At 38.0% G+C, this 18525-nt stretch overlaps 1 protein-coding gene across 1 annotated transcript in view; it reads right to left on the minus strand.

The window, feature by feature from the left end:
• EFHC2 (EF-hand domain containing 2) overlaps positions 1-18525 on the minus strand; it is a 283160-nt gene that overhangs the window by 104163 nt on the left and 160472 nt on the right. The window lies entirely within an intron of this gene.

Below are 18525 nucleotides of genomic sequence, written 5' to 3' on the forward strand. Positions count from 1 at the left end.
GTTCAAGTGAAAGGAAGAGTTGCACATCTCTCATTTTAAATCAAAAGCTAGAAAATAATTAGGCTTAATGAGCAAGCCATGTCGAAAGCCAAGACAAGCAGAATGCTAGGACTCTTGCATCAAATGGTTAGCCACGTTGTGAATACAAAGAAAAAGTTCTTGAAGGAAATTAAAGTGTTACTCCAGTGCATAAATGAATGAGAAAGCTAAACAGGCCTTATTGCTGGTATGAATAAAGTTTTAATGGTTTGGATAGAAAATCAAACCAGCCATAACATTCCTGTAAGCCAAAGCTTAATCCAAAGCAAGGCCCTAACTCTCTTCAATTCTGTAAAGACTGAGAAAGGGGAGGAAGGTACATAAGAAAAGTCTCAAGCTAGCAGAAGTTGGTTCATGAGATTTAAGGAAAGAAGCCATCTCCATAATATAAAAGTGCAAGGTGAAGCAGCAAAAATGTATAATAGTACATAAACTTAGTTGATAAAGCAGCAGCAGGGTTTGAGAGAAATTGTACATGAAAGGAAAACTCGACTGATGTGGCAAACTTCTGTTGTCTTATTTTAAGAAATTGCCACAGCCACCAAAACTTCAGCAATCACCAGCCTGGTCAATCAGAAGTCATCACCAACAAAGGAAAGACCCTCCAAAAGCAAAAAGTTTGACTCTCTGAAGGCTCAGATGATGGTTAGCTTATTTTTGCAAAAAAGCATTTGTTAATTAAGGCATAAACAGTACATTGTTTTTTAGATATAGTGTATAGCATAAACATAACTTTTATGTGTACTGGGAAACCAAAATATTCATGTGACAGGCTTTATTGTGACATTGGCTTTATTGCAGTGATCTGGAACCGAAACTACAATATCTCTGAGGTATGTCTATATAGTAAACTGTTAATGATAGTGATAGATTTATGGGTGTTCACTGTTCAATCCTTTCAAATTTTCTGAATGTTTAAAAATTTTCACAAAATGTTAGGGGAAAATTAATGGGTAAGACTTTGTTGCTAATGTGATAAGAATTTAAAATTTATAAAAACTGGCCCTGGCTGGTTGCCTCAGTGGTAGAGCATAGGCCTGGCGTGTGGAGGTCCCGGGTTTGATTCCTGATCAGGGCACACAGGAGAAGTGCCCATCTGCTTCTTCACCTTTCCCCCTCTCCCTCCTTCCTCTCTATCTCTCTCTTCCCCTCCTGCAGACAAGGCTCCACTGGAGCAAAGTTGGCCTGGACGCTGAGGACAGCTCCAAAGCCTCTGCCTCAGGTGCTAAAATGGCTCTGGCTGCAAAGGAGCAATGCCCCAGATGGGCAGAGCATCGCTGCCTGGTGGGCATACCGGGTGGATCCCTGTCCAGCGCATGCGGTAGTCTGTCTGCCTCCCTGCTTCTAACTTTGGAAAAATACAAAAAAAAGTTTATAGAAACTACTCCATTCTAAAATTTATTTTTAAAGCCATAGAATTTTTAAATATTTTTTCATTCTTTTTCCAAGTGAGTGGAGGGGAGATAGAAAGACAGACTCCTGCATGTGCCCCAACTGGGATCTACCCAGCAACCCCAGCCTGGGGCCAATGCTTTGCCCATCTGGGGCCATGCTCGCAACTGAGCTACATTTTAGTGCCTGAGGCAGAGGCTCCAGGGAGCCATTCTCAGTGCCTGAGGCAATGCACTTGACTAATCAAGCCATGGCTGAGGGAGGAGAAGAGAAAGAAAAAGAGAGAGATAAAGAGAGAGAGAAGGGTGAAGAGGAGGGATGGAGAAGCAGATGGTTGTTTCTCCTGTGTGCCCTGACGGGGACTTGAATCTGGGACATCCACACACCAGGTCAAAACTCTACCACTAAGCCTACCACCCAGGGCTGAATTCTGGCCTATAATATAAGGATTCTAATCAGCATCCTGAAGTTATTTGGTTCTAATCAATAATTAGAGTAGCACTTCAAGTGGAACAACTGCTCTAAGACTGTTGACTATTACTCAGAACATTGCGCCAACATTTGTCATTAGCTCTTTCTGGAAACTGAAGCAAGAAATAAAAAATGTTCAGTGCTCTTTGCCCAAGGTTTTTGGTTTTATTTGTTTTTATTTTTGTAATGTTTTTAACAATTGCTTCATTGTTAAAAAAAAATCAAAGCATGAGGCATACTCTATTAACAGATTGGAGTGTAGCCTGCTAAGATTTCTTCAAAGAATACACAATCCTTAAAATATTTGTATAAATATACATACACATGTAACCTTTAGATTTTTGTCTAAAATAAGCTCATATTATACAGTCCCCTGAACTTTGTTTTATCTACAAAACAGCATGATATATATACGATAGCCATTAGTGCTATTCACCAGCATTTGGTTTTCCTCTTCTGAACATATAGATGGGGCCATGTGACTAGTGCTTGCCAATGAATTAAGAGAGTAAATGATATATATTTTATCCTAGTTAAGAATTTATTAGGCTTGACCCTCCAAAGTACTCTTCTTTCTCTGGCACAGTGATCAGTACATTCAAGGTAGTAGCTGTTCTGTCAGCTTCAATCCCTGAGTGGCTACTATGAACAAAATTCACCAACAAGAACAATGGATACAGACAGTAAGCAAGAAATAATCATTTATTGATTTAATTCCCAAAGATTTAGGGGTTAGTCGTAACTACAGCATTACTTAGCCTATCCTGACAAATACATTAAACATTTCCTTCAGGTATGCATATTTGGTTTTTCTCCTTCTTTCTCATAGCTAAACAGTACTGTCTTAAACTAATGCAACAGAATGTATCTAACTATTCTGCTATTGTTGAGTATTTGATATTTTCCAAATTTTTACTATTTCAAAATTTGTCATAATAAGCCTGACCCGTGGTGGCGCAGTGGATCAAGTGTCAACCTGGAACACTGAGGTCGCTGGTTCAAAAAACCTTGGGCTTGCCTGGTCAAAGCACATATGAGAATTGATGCTTCCTGCTCCTCCCCCCTTCTCTCTTTCTCTCTCTCTTCTCTAACATGAATAAATAAATAAATAATCATGTAAATGTTTGTTCAAAATCAAATCTCTGAAAGTTCTTCACCGATTGCTTTGAAATTTTGACATAACATTGCATTCGAATATGTGCTTTTTTTTAAATGTTTCTTTTTTTATTTTTAATTAAAAAATTTTTTTTTATTATTCATTTTTTAGAGAGGAGAGGGAGAGACAGAGAGAGAGAGAGGAGAGACAGAGAGAGAGAAGGGGGGGAGGAGCTGGAAGCATCAACTCCCATATGTGCCTTGACCAGGCAAGCCCAGAGTTTCGAACTGGCAACCTCAGCATTTCCAGGTCGACGCTTTATCCACTGCGCCACCACAGGTCAGGCCTATGTGCTCTTTTTTATATACCTACTATTATATAGATATAGATGTCACACCTGTGACACGTAAAAACATGTTTTTGAAAAACAGCGCCATCTGTTGGATGTAAAAGCAACACACACTATACTAAATATTTTATGATTCCATTTCAATGTTTCTGATTTACGATCCATTTACGTGCTGCCAGACTTGAGGATGCACGGTTGTGAGCACGGCAGTTGTGTTCTGCAGCTTCAGATCTGCTTCATTCTCAACAGAATGAATGCGACAGGCTGAAAGTGGCTGAAAGACGCCAATGAGAAACAGCAGATCAGCGTCAAACACGACGTGCTCAGCAATCACGTGATTACAATTGCCTTGCATTCCAGTACAACCCAGCTGATGATTACAGTTTGAGCCGGCATGTACTCACTGGCACTATGACTGAAGTGTGTCCTTATTACAAGGCTCTGAAATTAATGGAGAAATAAAAGGAATGTGTTGCACTGATGGAAAAATTAAACTGCCTAAACTTGGAGAACCACCAGAGCCATTAAAAACTTTGCTTGCTGGATATACCACCAAATCAAAGCATTTTCTCTCTAACATCATGAAACAGAACTCATGCTTCCAAATGACGTTGTTCGGCACAGAAATCGTAACAGTTCAATCCATGCCAACTTTCAAAGTGAAAGGACAAAGTTATCATAAAGCCGGCTCCCTGCTTCCGTTCCCAGGTGGTCAACATAAATTCCTACAAATGTATTTCATCAGTGATGGCAATAATGAATTGAATGCACGCTGCAGAATTTCTACCGGCATAAAAAGGTCCATCGTTTCCCAACTGCAAGAGCTTCTTCACGGAAAAAACAATTTAGTGCATTTGTTCCAAACAGCAATTGACATGATGCCATCTGATACACAAGATTGTTATTCATGCTGACAAAACGGCTCCTGGAGAACATGTGTAAAGATTCAATGCTCCAACTATAGACGAAGTGGCAATTGTTACAGTCGGAGATCAGTTCCAACCTAGAGATATTGTTCTTCATCGGAGAAACAATCAACTGACAAAAGTTGCAGACACTCATCGATGATGTTACAATGCCCTGGAATATCCAATCATTTTTTGGGATGGTGCTGATGGATATCACTTCAACATTAAGATGATAAATCCAGTGAGTGGCGAAGAAACAAATATGAAATGCAGCACAATGAACTATTATTCATACCGATTAATTAATAATTCGAGAGAATGAATACAATCACATTTTGAAATGCTGTCAATTGTTTCACCAATACATTGTAAATATGTATGCAAAAATCGAAACAGAACATTTGATATTCATTTGTTTGAATCAGACCAACCTTCACTCTGAAGAATACGTTCATTTGCAAGATGCAGTTGTAAATGATGATAATATAATTAACGTTGGAAGACTAACGATTTTGCCATCTTCATATTCAGGCAGTCCACATCGTATGCATGAATATGCACAAGATGCAATTGTGTATGTTCGTCACTATGGGCGTCCAGACCTATTCACTACATTCATATGCAATCTAGCTTGGGACGATATACAACAGCTCTTACTTCCTGGGCAATCGCCGGTGGATAGGCATGACATCATAGCACATATTTTCAGGAAGCTAAAATCGCTGATGGATTTTATGGTAAAACATGAAGTGTTTGGGTCTGTGTGCTGTAAAAAATTAATGAGCAACGTTGTAGAAGCAACAATCTTGACAGGACCTTTCAAAGGTGAAGATGTCCTCATTCCTCGCATTCCTATGATTCCAACGGATTTGCCATTTCAGTTTAAGAGATTGCAATTCCCAATTCAATTGGCGTTTGCAATCACCATCAACAAAGCTCAGGGCCATTAATAAAAATTTATTAAAAAAAAAAAAATGGGAAGAGGACATGAACAGACACTTCTCCCAGGAAGAAATACAAATGGCCAACAGATATATGAAAAAATGCTCATCTTCTTTAGTTATTAGAGAAATGCAAATCAAAACTGCAATGAGATACCACCTCACACCTGTTAGATTAGCTATTATTAACAAGACAGGTAATAGCAAATGTTGGAGAGGCTGTGGAGAAAAAGGAACCCTCATACACTGTTGGTGGGAATGTAAAGTAGTACAACCATTATGGAAGAAAGTATGGTGGTTCCTCAAAAAACTGAAAATAGAACTACCTTATGACCCAGCAATCCCTCTACTGGGTATATACCCGAAAAACTCAGAAACATTGATACGTAAAGACACATGCAGCCCCATGTTCATTGCAGCATTGTTCACAGTGGCCAGGACATGGAAACAACCAAAAAGCCCTTCAATAGATGACTGGATAAAGAAGATGTGGCACATATACATTATGGAATACTACTCAACCATAAGAAATGATGACATCAGATCATTTACAGCAAAATGGTGTGATCTTGATAACATTATACGAAGTGAAATAAGTAAATCAGAAAAAACCAGGAACTGCATTATTCCATACGTAGGTGGGACATAAAAGTGAGACTAAGAGACATTGATAAGAGTGTGGTGGTTACGCGGGGAGGGGGGAGAGGGAGAGGGAAAGGGGGAGGGGGAGGGGCACAAAGCAAACTAGATAGAAGGTGACAGAGGACAATCTGACTTTGGGTGATGGGTATGCAACATAATTGAACGACAAGATAACCTGGACATGTTATCTTTGAATATATGTATCCTGATTTATTGATGTCACCCCATTAAAAAAATAAAATTATTTAAAAAAAAAAAAAAAAAGAATTATGCGCTTTAGATCTACACACGGATTGCTTCTCACATGGACAATTATATGTTGTGTGTTTTAGACTCGGCAAACCAGACAATCTCTATATCTGCACAGACAATGGAACAACAAAAAATATTATATACCCACAAGCATTGTGAAATTAAACATATTAGAAACATGCACTTTCTTTTTTCTTTCTTTTCCATTTAACCAAACTGGGCCACAGCAACGTGTGGCCGGGTACAGCTAGTTTAAAATAAATAAATGTCAGAATTGATCTATGAAATTTTTTCTGAAAAAAAATTTCTAAAAAGTGAAAGTAATAGGTAAAGGGGTTTAAATATTAGACATGATGCTACTACCAATTACCCTCCAAAAGCCTGAACCAATAAAATACCTAGCAAAAGAAAGTGAGAGCACCTGTTATCCCACATGCTCACCTGCATTCATATTATTCTTTCAAAATGTTGTCTATATAGATTATATTTCATTGTTGTTTCACTTGCACCATTATTAGGCTTCTTTTAATAGGTTTAAAGGCTATTTGTATTTCTTCTGCGAATTATCTCTTCCTGTCCTTAACTCATTTTTGACTGATTTTATAAGTTTTTTAAATTTTTATTTTTGGTTTTTTAACTATAAATTTTAATTTATGGCATTGGCAGGGTTTCAAGTGTCTCACACTCAATATAACATCCCTACACAATGCATCATGCCCCCCTCTTGTCCTATGCAAAGCCTATTTCTACCCCAATTTCCCTTCTTTCCCTCCTCCTCCTACCTCCACCCTTACTTTTCCTCTAGCTATGGCTACCCTGTTGTCTGTATCTATGTGTTATGTATATAAGATTTTGGCTAATCTTTTCACCTGCTTTGATTCCATCTCCTCTTTCTCCTTCCCTCTGATAGTAATCCTTCTGTGCCCTGTGACACTGCTTCTGTTTCTATTGTTCCGTATTTTTTTATGTTGATTAGATTCCACATATAGGTGAGATCATATGGTATTTCTCTTTCACTGCCTGGCTTATTTCACTTAGCATAATAATCTCCAGATCCATTCATGCTGTCACAAAAACGTAAGGTTTGCTTCTTTTTGATGGCTGTGTAATATTCCATTGTGTAAATGTACCATGGTTTTTTTATCCACTTGTCCACTGATGTACATTAGGGCTGTTTCCAGATTCTGGCTATTGCAAACAATGATACAATGAACATAGGGGTGTTTATCTTCTTTTGAATTAGTGTTTTGAGATTCTTAGAATATATTCCAAGAAGGGGGATAACTGGGTCAGAAAGCAGTTCCATTTTCAAATTTTGAGAAATTGCCATACCGTTTTCCACAGTGGCTGCACAAGTCTGCATTCCTACCAACAGTGCACAAAGGTTCCCTTTTCTCCACACCCTTGCCAGCACTTATTGTTTGTTGATTTGTTAATGAAAGCTATTCTGACAGGTGTGAGGTGATATCTCATTGTATTCTTAATTTGCATTTCTCTGATGATTAGTGATATTGAACATTTTTTCATATACCTATTAGCCATCTGTATGTCTTCTTTGGCAAAGTGTCTATTCAGGTTCTTCGCCCATTTTTTAATTGGATTATTTGTCCTACTGGTGTTGAGTTTTATAAGTTCTTTATAAATTTTGGTTATTAACCTCTTATCAGACAGTTCAGCAAATATGTTCTTCAATAGAGTGGGTGTCCTTTTTTTTGTTGCTAAGGTTTTATCATAAATAGGTGCTGGATTTTACCAAATGCTTTTTCTAAATCTATTGATATAATCACGTGATTCTTATCCTTCATTTTGGTTATGTGAAGAATTACATATAGTGATTGTGAATATTGTATCAGCCTTGCCTCCCCCCCAAAATCGCACTTGATCATGATGTATGATCTTTTTAATGCAGTGCTAGATCCGGTTTGCTAATATTTTGTTGACAATTTTTTATTTATTTATTTATTTTTAATGGGGTGACATCAGTAAATCAAGATACATATATTCAAAGGTAATATGTCCAGGTTATCTTAAAGTTCAATTATGTTGCATACCCATCACCCAAAGTCAGATTGTCCTGTCACCCTCTATCTAGTTCTCTTTGTGCCCCTCCCCCTCCCCCTTCCCTCTCCCCCCTCCCCCCGTAACCACCACACTCTTGTCAATGTCTCTTGATCTCAGTTTTATGTCCCATCTACGTATGGAAAAATGCAGTTCCTGGTTTTTTCTGATTTACTTATTTCACTCCGTATAATGTTGTCAAGATCCCACCATTTTGCTATAAATGATCCGATGTCATCATTTCTTATGGCTGAGTAGTATTTTTTTAGCATCTATGTTCATCAGGGATATTGGCATATAGTTTCTTTTTTTTGTGGTGTCTTTACTTAGCTTTGGAATTAGAATAATGGACGCCTCATAAAATGAGCTTGGAAGTCTTCTCACCTCTTGAAATTTTTGAAATAGTCTGAGAAGGATAGGTGTTAGTTCTTCTTTGAATATTTATAGTTAAACTCGCCTGTGAAACTATCCAGCCCAGGAATTTAATTTGCTGGGACGACTTTTTTGATAACTGTTTCAATTTTATTTGCTTTAATCGGTCAGCTCAGGTTTTCTGATTCAATTTTGGAAGACTGTATGTTTCTAAGACTATTCATTCCACACAGTTTGCCCAATTTTTTGGTATATAGATTTTCATAGTATGTTCTTACAATCCTTTGTATTTCTGTGATGTCAGTTGTTACTTCTCCTCTTGTATTCCTAATTTTATTTATTTGGGTTCTCTCTTTTTCTTGATGAATCTGGTTAAAGGTTTGTCAACCTAGTTTACCTTTCCAAAGAACCAGCTCTTGGTTTCATTGATCTTTTGTATTTTTTTAGCCTCTACGTCATTTATTTGTTTTGATCTTTATTATTTCCTTCCTTCTACTTCCTCTGGGTTTGTTTGTTGTTATTTTTCTAGTTCTTTTAAGTGCAGGACTACATTGTTTATTTGAGCTTTTTTAAGCTTCTTAAGGTATGCCTGTAATGCTAGGAACTTCTCTCTCAGTGCTGTTATTTCTGTGTTCCATAGATTTTGGGTTGTTGTATGTTCATTTTCAAAATTCTTAGCAAAGTGGAAATAGAAGGAACATACCTCAACATAATAAAGTCCATATATGACAAACTGACACCCAAAATTATATTCAATGGGAAAAAACTAAAAGCAATCCCCTTTTAATTAGGAATAAGACAGGGGTGCCCTTTTACCTCTCTTATTCAACACAGTACTGAACATCCTAGTCACAGCAATCAGACAAGAAGGAGAAATAAAAGGCATCTGAATTGAAAAAGAAGAAGTAAAATTGTCATCACTTGCTGATGACATGTCACTTGTACACAGACTAAAGTCCTCAAGTTTCAGCCAAAAAACTACTAGATCTGATAAGTGAATTTGACAAAGTGGTAGGATATAAAATTAATATTCAGAAATCAGTGGCATTTTTATACATCAATAATAAACTCTCAGAAAACAAAATTAAAAAAATAATCCCATTCACTTTGCAATAACAGCAACAACAAAAATAAAGGACCTAGGAATAAATCAAACTAAGGAAATAAAAGGCTTTTACTCAGACAATTATAAGACATTGAAAAAAGAAGTTGAGAAAGGTATAAACAAGTGAAACATACATCATGTTCATGAATAAGAATTACCATCATTAAAATGTCCATATTACTAAAGCAATTTATAGATTCAGTGCAATCCTATTAAAATACCAATGACATGCTTCACAGGTCTAGAACAAATATTCCAAAAATTTATATGGAACCAAAACAGAACCCAAAAAGCCTTAGCAATCTTGAAAATGAAGAACAAAGTGAGAGGTATCACACTTCCTGATATCAAGCTGCACTACAAGGCCACTGTAAACAAAACAGCCTGGCCTAAACTGTGGTTGCACAGTGGATCAAGTGTTGACCTGGAATACTGAGGTTGCCGGTTCAGAACACTGGACTTGCTGGTCAAGACATATGTGGGAGTTGATGCTCCCTACTCCTCCCCCCTTCTCTCTCTCTTTCTCTGTCTCTCTTCTCTAAAATGAATAAATAAATAAAAATAATTTAAAAAAAACCAACAGCCTGGTACTGGCATAAGAACAGGCATACAGATCAATGGAACAGAACAGAGAACACAAAAATAAACTCACACCTTTATGGTCAATTAATATTTGACAAAGGAGGCAAGCGTAAACAGGGGAGTAAAGACGGTCTCTTTAATAAATGGTGTTGGGAAAATTGGACAAATAGATGCAAGACAAATGAAACTAGACCACCAACTTACACCATTCACAAAAACAAACTCAAAATGGATAAAATAGTTAAATGTAAGTTGAAAATCATAAAAATCCTGGAAGAAAACATAGGTAGTAGACTCTTAGACATCTCTTATACCAATATTTTTGTCAATATAGCTCCTCAGGAAAGTGAAATAAAGAACAAGATAAACAAATGGGACTATATCAAACTACAGAAGTTTTTTGTTTTGCTTTGTTTTGTTTTCTAAATTCTGAATGTTAACTCCCTGTTTCTTACACTGAATGTAAATATTTTTTTCAGTCTATCTTTTGTCTTTAAGTTTGTTTATGGTATCTTTTTCTATAGAATAATATAAAATATTCCCATAGTCAATACAGTCAACTTTTCCTTTATGGTTTTTCAAACTGCGCCCTACCACAAAATAAAAGTCTATTCAACATTTTCTAATCAACTGTCACTAAAACCTTTATTAATAATCCATTCTTTCTCCACTGACTTGAAAAGTCCTCTATATATCTTAAATAAAGTCCAAAAGAGGAGCTTTTTATGGACTTCATACTCTAGTCCACTGATACTTTGGTTTATTCCTCTACTAGTATATTTTTATATTTTCCAATACCTATAAACTATAAAACTTCTATTATCTAAACTTCAATAGTTTTCTAACATTGCTCAATCCCTTATTTTTTTTTTTTTGTGGAACCGCAAAATCAATGAGCCAATTTTCCTTTCACTAACCCCACCAAACCAAACCAAATCTAACAACAGCAACAAGAAAAACTCACATTGTACTTCTGATTGGAATTGTATCACATCTAGATTAATTTGGACAGATTAAAATTTTTATAGTAGTGCGTCCCATTCAGAGATATAATAAAGTTTTGAAATTGAATTTATTTTCGTCTTACAAATTTTTTGTATAATTTATTCCCAGGTATTTCAAGATTTTTGTTGCTATAGTGAATAGTATTCTCAATTATATAACATTTCCTAACCAGTTATTATTGCTTATGTAATTTTCTTGTATTTACCTACTTTTTTGAATAATCTTCATAGTTCTAACCATTTTTAAATGAAGTCTTTTGAATTTTTAGATATGTAATCATATTTGGGTTCTAATTTTAAAAATCAGCCTTCAGTTCTATTTTGGGCTATTTAATCAGTGATTCCTAAATGCCTCTCTCTCCTATACCTAGGGGTAAGAAAATAATGGGTCTTTATGACAGGAAGGAACCTTGTAATTATCCAGGCGTCCCCAAACTACAGCCCACGGGCTGCATGCAGCCTCCTGAGGCCATTTATCTGGCCCCCCACCGCACTTTCGGAAGGGCCACCCCTTTCATTGGTGGTCAGTGAGAGGAGCACTGTATGTGGTGGCCCTCCAACGGTCTGAGGGACAGTGAACTGGCCCTCTGTGTAAAAAGTTTGGGGACCCCTGAATCCAAGGGTTACATAGTCAAGTACCTACTAGGGTATGCAAATAAAATATCTGGGAGAAGGTATAAGACAATGAGGAATTGTAGAGCCTGGGAGAGACTGGGAAGAAATTCAGAGAAAAGGCTCCGTCTGAGTTGGGCAGTTGCCACTCACCCCCATCTGGTTGTTGCCAACGGGAAATGTGGACCTAGTTTCTACTTTTGAAGAGGCACTAGATATATAGATTCTTACATTTAAACTCTTAATTTTAAAAACATTAAATAACAGCCAAACAAAATACAACTGCCAGCTTTCAATCTAGGAGTCTAATCCAATACTTTCATTTAAGGCAATTTAAACTCAGAAAGGTGTGTCAGAGATTGCCAAAGGAGAAGAATGTAGAGGAGGGCTTTGTATTTTGTTTAACTGCTTAGTGGGTCAGACCAGTACCTGAAAAGTGCTAAACTAGGCAAGTGTTCTGTTTGGTTTGGTTACAAACAAGGAGTTTAGTCCCTAACACCAACATTTTAATTTTCCTGCTTGGTTCATCTTGGCTTAGATTTTGCTATTGTGGCAAATGAAATGGGTACATTTTAAATCATCCTTTTATATTTAGGGAAACTTCCACATTGTGTTCCCTATTATTTCAACATGGAAGTTAGAGCTCAATTTCCAAGTCTTCCTTGCTGTTGGAAACATGCAGGTGACCCAAGCTCCACCAGTCAGGGAAGCTTACACGAGACTTTAACTTGGAAGTGATTAACAAAGAAAAACCAGCTAGGTGTGGGACATGTTTGGTATTAGAGGGGTCCAGCTTTCTAGGGTGGCAAAGGATGTAAGGTTGCCAAAAGCAGTGGTAGTGATGGCTACAGTAAAACTGAGTTCTTGGCAGCAGTGCGAATGTAGTAATGAGTCGTGGGTGGTGCAGTGGTAACAGAGGCCATTTTCTCATCAGGCAAGTTCTACAGCCCAGTCTGGGCACTGTTCCTAGAATGTAGCCTCAAGCTTATTTCTCCAGTCCTTCCAAAGAGGCTGTGAACTACCCAGGATCCTTTTAATAAATTCCTTTTCTGCTTAACTAGCCAGAGAGAGTTCTGTTTTTTAAAACTAAGCTCTCACCAATACAAACACTATCAGGCAGTGACAGAATCAAATCTAAGATCTCTGTTTTTTTATTCCCAAGCCAGCATTCTTTATGTGACATCATACTATTTATATTTAATGCTTTTAGGAAGGTTCAAAATGCTGTTTTTTAAAAAAATGTATGCTGACGCTCCCATCTCAAAGATATGCTATGAACATTGTCAAAGTGTCTATTTGATTCTCGATGACAGTAGATGTTTGGGAGCTTTTAGAATATTTTTATCTTTGTTTTTGTTTTTGTTCATACAAATTCATAGACTAGTGGCTTCCTTAAAAGATGTTAGGTTACAATAAAAACACCAATAATAATGTACACAGAGTTGTTCAAATAAAGACAGAGCAAAACCACATAAAAGAAGAGATAAATCAGGATGAGATCATTACAATGTTCTAAGCAGTGAATTTATAATCTTCTTCCTTGAAGCAAAGGAAAGTAATAGGGTGGATTATATTAATGTTTTCCAACTTTGGTCCACCAACGATGATAATTATTTTCCATCTTCGTGGCCTCCAAGTTTTTAAAGAGTTTCTTCCGACCTCATTTATTAAAGAATGTTTCAATGACCTCATCATGGGTAAATACATAACTAATTGAAATACCAAAAACCAAACAAAGATTCCTATTACTATTTTCAGTGACATCAAGTTGTAAATATTGATAAAGAGGTTTAATTATCTAGTGTCCATGATGTCCTATAGAGTGCTAAAATAAGAACTTAGCGTAAATTATCAAATTTATTCATCGCAACAGCTGTATGTAATAGGTATTATTATCTGCATTTTACAGGTGAAAACATTGTTGAGCAACTATTTGTCAGCCACCAAGCTGACAAATAACAGCTGAGATCTGGATTCAGGTCTACAGGTCCAAAATCAAATCTATTTATGTTATGCTACCTCTGTCAGCAAAAGTTTTAGTTTATAAGAGAGAAAAATTTCTCAAGGCTCTAAATGTTAGGAATTTATTACATGAATATTCACAGGAAACCTCCTGACCCTGACATTGCTAATGGGGGTCTGAGGAAGAATTGTGTAATAATTCATTACATTTACTGAGGCCGGAGATACAATATTTGAGGTATCTGGGAAAGACACAATGGTGAACTGGGCATGGACACTGCCCACTGAGAGAGCCCCACCCAGGTGGGGAGAAGAGGTGAGTGCACAGGAAACTAAAATACATGCACAGGCTACACATGGAGTGGTTATCATCTCTGATGAGTACATCAAGGCCTGGGGAGGTGGCTAGAGAAAGGGACTGGCCACAGCTTCCCTGGCATGAGGCACTCCCTGCTACTGCTACTGCCTGTGGCTCAGAGTCCAGGGCCCACATTGGGAAGCCTTACCCTGCCCATGTCCCCAATTGCCTAGCCCTGCTAATCCTAGTCCCTGCCAGACTCCCTGCCAAAATCTGCCTGTCAGGTATCCGAGGCTCTAAAAAAGACACTCTGCACTCTAGGGTAGTAATCAGCAGCTCTTGTATAGGTCAACCTGACAGACTGTAAAAATAATGGTCCCAGAGAAATAGGTACAGCCTAGACAGTGGTCGGCAAGCTCATTAGTCAATAGAGCCAAATATCAACAGTACAACGATTGAAATTTCTTTTGACAGCCAAATTTTTTAAACTTAAACTACATAGGTAGGTACTATATAGGCCAAAGAGCCGCATGTGGCTCACGAGCCACAGTTTGCTGACCACTGCCCTAGAAGCAGAACTAGTGACCCCTACAAGGCAGAAGAGAAACATCCTCCCCAAACTGCCTCCTCTTCCCTGGTCCCTGCATTCCCTCAAATCAGTTTTGAGGCAAATATCTTATGAAGGCCCACTCATTAATCCATTAATCCATTGACAACTCTGGTACTTTAGGCAGAAGTAGTTTATTAGCTCCTGCTTTCATGTTTTCCCTAAAAAAAGGGACAAATCTCTAAGAAAAAAAAATGCCCAGAGCAGCAGGTCCAAGCTCTGAGTCCCCCCGTGTATGCAGGGGATGCCAGGTATTTAAGCAGGGGAGAGTCAGGGACACAGAGGTAGAGCCCAGAGTCCTACACTGCAATCCTGCCTCTGTCTGCCTACTCTACTATTTTATTTTATTTTTAAGATTTTATTTATTCATTATAGAGAGGGGAGAGAGAGAGAGAAAGGAGAGGAGCAAGAAGCATCAACTCCCACATGTGCCTTGACCAGGCAAGCCCAGGGTTTTGAACCAGCAACTTCAGCATTTCCAGGTTGACGCTTTATCCACTGTGCCACCACAGGTCAGGCCTACTCTACTATTTTAATACACGAATTTTTAAAGGGAACATTTTACAAATATATTTATAAACCTACATTATAAGAGTTTCAGAACGGCTGTGCCTGTAAGAAACCTTAGAGATCATTATATAGAAAAAAGAATGAGGTGTGGGTAGGTAAAGTGAGTCGCCCAAATCATTTGGCTTGTGAGACTGAAGCTTGTCTCTCCCTGACGCCCCTACAGTCAGAGACTGATTGCCCTTCCCCAGTGCAAAGCATCAATTGTTTAGTTGTTTTCTGCAAACTGTAGACTGAATATTCCTTGAGAAATAGGACCATTCATTAAATTATTCAACAAACATCTATTGTACTTGGCAGGAGCCAATTGTGGAGGCAAAGAAGTAAACAAATAACTCAGCAGGGGCTACCAATGGATCGTAGATGAAAAGATTTAGCATGATGTTTGTAAGTATTCAATGAATGGTGATTTCTACAAAAGCATTCTTCTAGCAAGATGGAAATAAGGAGAAAACTATAGGCAAGAATCAGATTATGAGCAAACTCACATGAAACACAGAAAAGGGTGAGATTTGCGCTGAAGACAATGAGGAACTGACGCAGGGTTTAGAGCAGAGTAATGGCATGATCAGATTTTAGGAAGGTCACTCTAGCAATACTTTGGAATATGAGAGTTAAGAAAAAGAGATCAGTTACAAAGCTCTCAAGAAAGTCCAAGTGAACAGTGATAAAAAGCTGAATTGTAATAGTGAAGCTGGGGATGGAGAGAAGTAGTTTAAAAATTGCAATTTCAAGTGGTTGGGAGAGGTCAAGATAGGGGAGAGGGGGAGACAAGGCAAACCCTGGCCTCGGTCCTGAGAAGTATGGTGGCCTCTACCAAGACAGGGTCCCCAACTGCAACTTTACAAGAAAAGAAAGTAAAATCAATTCAGGGCAAGATATTTTTGGATACCTAAGGAATATCCAAGGGAGAGATATGCTGGAGGCATATGTATTTCCAGGTCAATAGTTCAGGAGAAAAGTCCTACTTGAAGAACTAATGAGAACTCAGATCTCAGCTCAGTGAGGGCTGGATAAAACGTAGCCACTTAACAAATATTTCCTAACACCCTACTATCAGCCAGGCATTGTGAAAAGTGATAAGGCTAAAACAGAAAACAAGAAAGGGAAGGTTCCTGCCCTCAAAGTTATTACATTCTGCTGAGAAGAGCCAGAATATTTATTCATACATACACATATAAATAAAAGTATTAGCTAATAAAAGTGTCAAGCACAGAAGAATTATAGGGTTTGGTATGATAGTGACTAGCTATGTAGTTCCTTTGCTTTCACCCAGGGAAGCGCATGAGGAGCAAAGGAGAAAGTTGAAAACCATGAACTAAGGACCCATAGTTGTAGGCCAAACAATAAGGCACAGCGCCCCACACCAAGCATGTCATATGGAGATGTCCTGGTCTACACTCTCATCTGTAAACAATTCCACCATCTCCAAACTAAAACCCCAAAGAATTCTAGCTGTTTGTTATTCCATTCAGGAACTATGATATATACTGAGCCCAGCACTAGGGGATAAGCCAGTGAGCAGGGCCATCAAGGTCCCTGCTCCTCAGAAAGTACACATTCTAATAGGATAAGATGTACACAAGCACACACACCAAGTATAGATATCTAAGTAAAGTAACTGCAAGTTGTTGTAATAAAAATATAAATAAGGGGCTAAGAATAAATGAGTGATCTACTTTAGGTAGAATAGTCCGAAAGTAAGTCTAGCTGAGGAAGAGATATTTCAGCTGAGTCCCAGAGTTTGTTATAAAAAAGATGGTGGTGTGGACTTTCCAAGCAAAGGGATCTGCGTGTGAATAGGCCTAGAAGCAGAAAAGAGCTTGATGTGTTTGAGAAACTGAGTGACAAGCCAGCAAGGCCAGAGGACAGGGCTGGAGAAAAAGAAGCGATGACACTGGAAATATAAACAGAGATTCACAGCACTCAAGGACCTGCCAGCTGCAGTAAAACATTTGGATCTTATTGTAGGACAATGGCAAGCCACTGAAGAGTTTTTCAAGCCAGGCATGATCTGACCTGATTTTTATTTTAAGGAATTTCTATCCAGGAGAGGGCCTAAAGATCATGAGCTGGTTCTTTCTGAACATGCATGCCTTGAGGCCATCCTCCAACCACAATGTGGTAGTCCTTTATTCCACCCACAATTCGGGTCAGGCCTCCATCTGTGGAGCAACTTTTCCTCCTTGGATCTCCTGCCTCGCCTAAGTGCTTCCCCCAAAGCCCCATAAATTCACTAAAGTGTTTCCAATAGACTTTGCTAGAGTGTTGGGAGGACAGATGCTTTTGTAAAAGGATACAAAATAATAAAACAAAATCACTCCCTCATTTCTGATGGAAAATTTTCTCCTCCACTGCTTGCCATTAGTCCATGGCCTGCACAATTGTCTTTGTTCTTGACTCTGTCTCCGTTTATTTTGCAAAAGGCCATGAACATGTGTACTACTATGAATAATAACAAAGAACTATAAATTCTTATTGATCCCAGAAGGTTGGGAATTCCAAACCATAAAAATTTGTTCTCTTACTGCTTCTCTCAAAAGAACAGTTTAGAAAAACAAAAGCATTTTGTTAAAACAACAAATGAGCTTTTGGGACACTTTGGGCCCCATGGTGGGCTTAGGTCACCAGGTACTGATTCAAGAGGCAACTTCAGGCACAGAGTAGAAAAGGCCTCCCTGCCACCCTTTCCTGGCTCACTTCCTCATTTCTCTGCCCACATCTTGACTGCATCAAGCTGAGTTTCCTATATAGCTTTCCGCCACAATTGTTTTCAGGAGCCAAATTTCTCAGCCTAAAGAGAAAGTCCCCTTTGTCTTCCATCCATGATTTAATTTACATTCTCCCGAACACTCCATTCACTTTGTTTTCAGGCTAACATAAGTCTCATAATTGTACTAGACCCCAAATTTGAATTCCCTTGTGTTTCCACTGTTTGGAAATTTGCCTAGGTCCGTCACAGGACAGTCCTTTCAGAATTCAGTTTTACCTTAGAGAAATCTTTATTGTTGATGATTTCTTATGATATTTCTATAACTACTGTCATATATTTTCCCTCAAATTTTTATATTCTTATGTCTTTCAAAATACACAGATGTGTGTGAGCATATATATGTACACACAGTGATATGCATACATATCACTTTTTCTCTAATAATCAGTAAAGATTCCACTATCTTTTCCAATTAGATCACATTCCTGGGGAGATATCCCTTCCCTATTGCCCAGATTTTGGAGGAGTGTACTTAGCTCCATTTTTTTCTGCCTT

Source organism: Saccopteryx bilineata, chromosome X (assembly GCF_036850765.1).
Source record: "Saccopteryx bilineata isolate mSacBil1 chromosome X, mSacBil1_pri_phased_curated, whole genome shotgun sequence".
In the NCBI taxonomy this organism is placed as follows: Eukaryota; Metazoa; Chordata; class Mammalia; order Chiroptera; family Emballonuridae; genus Saccopteryx; species Saccopteryx bilineata.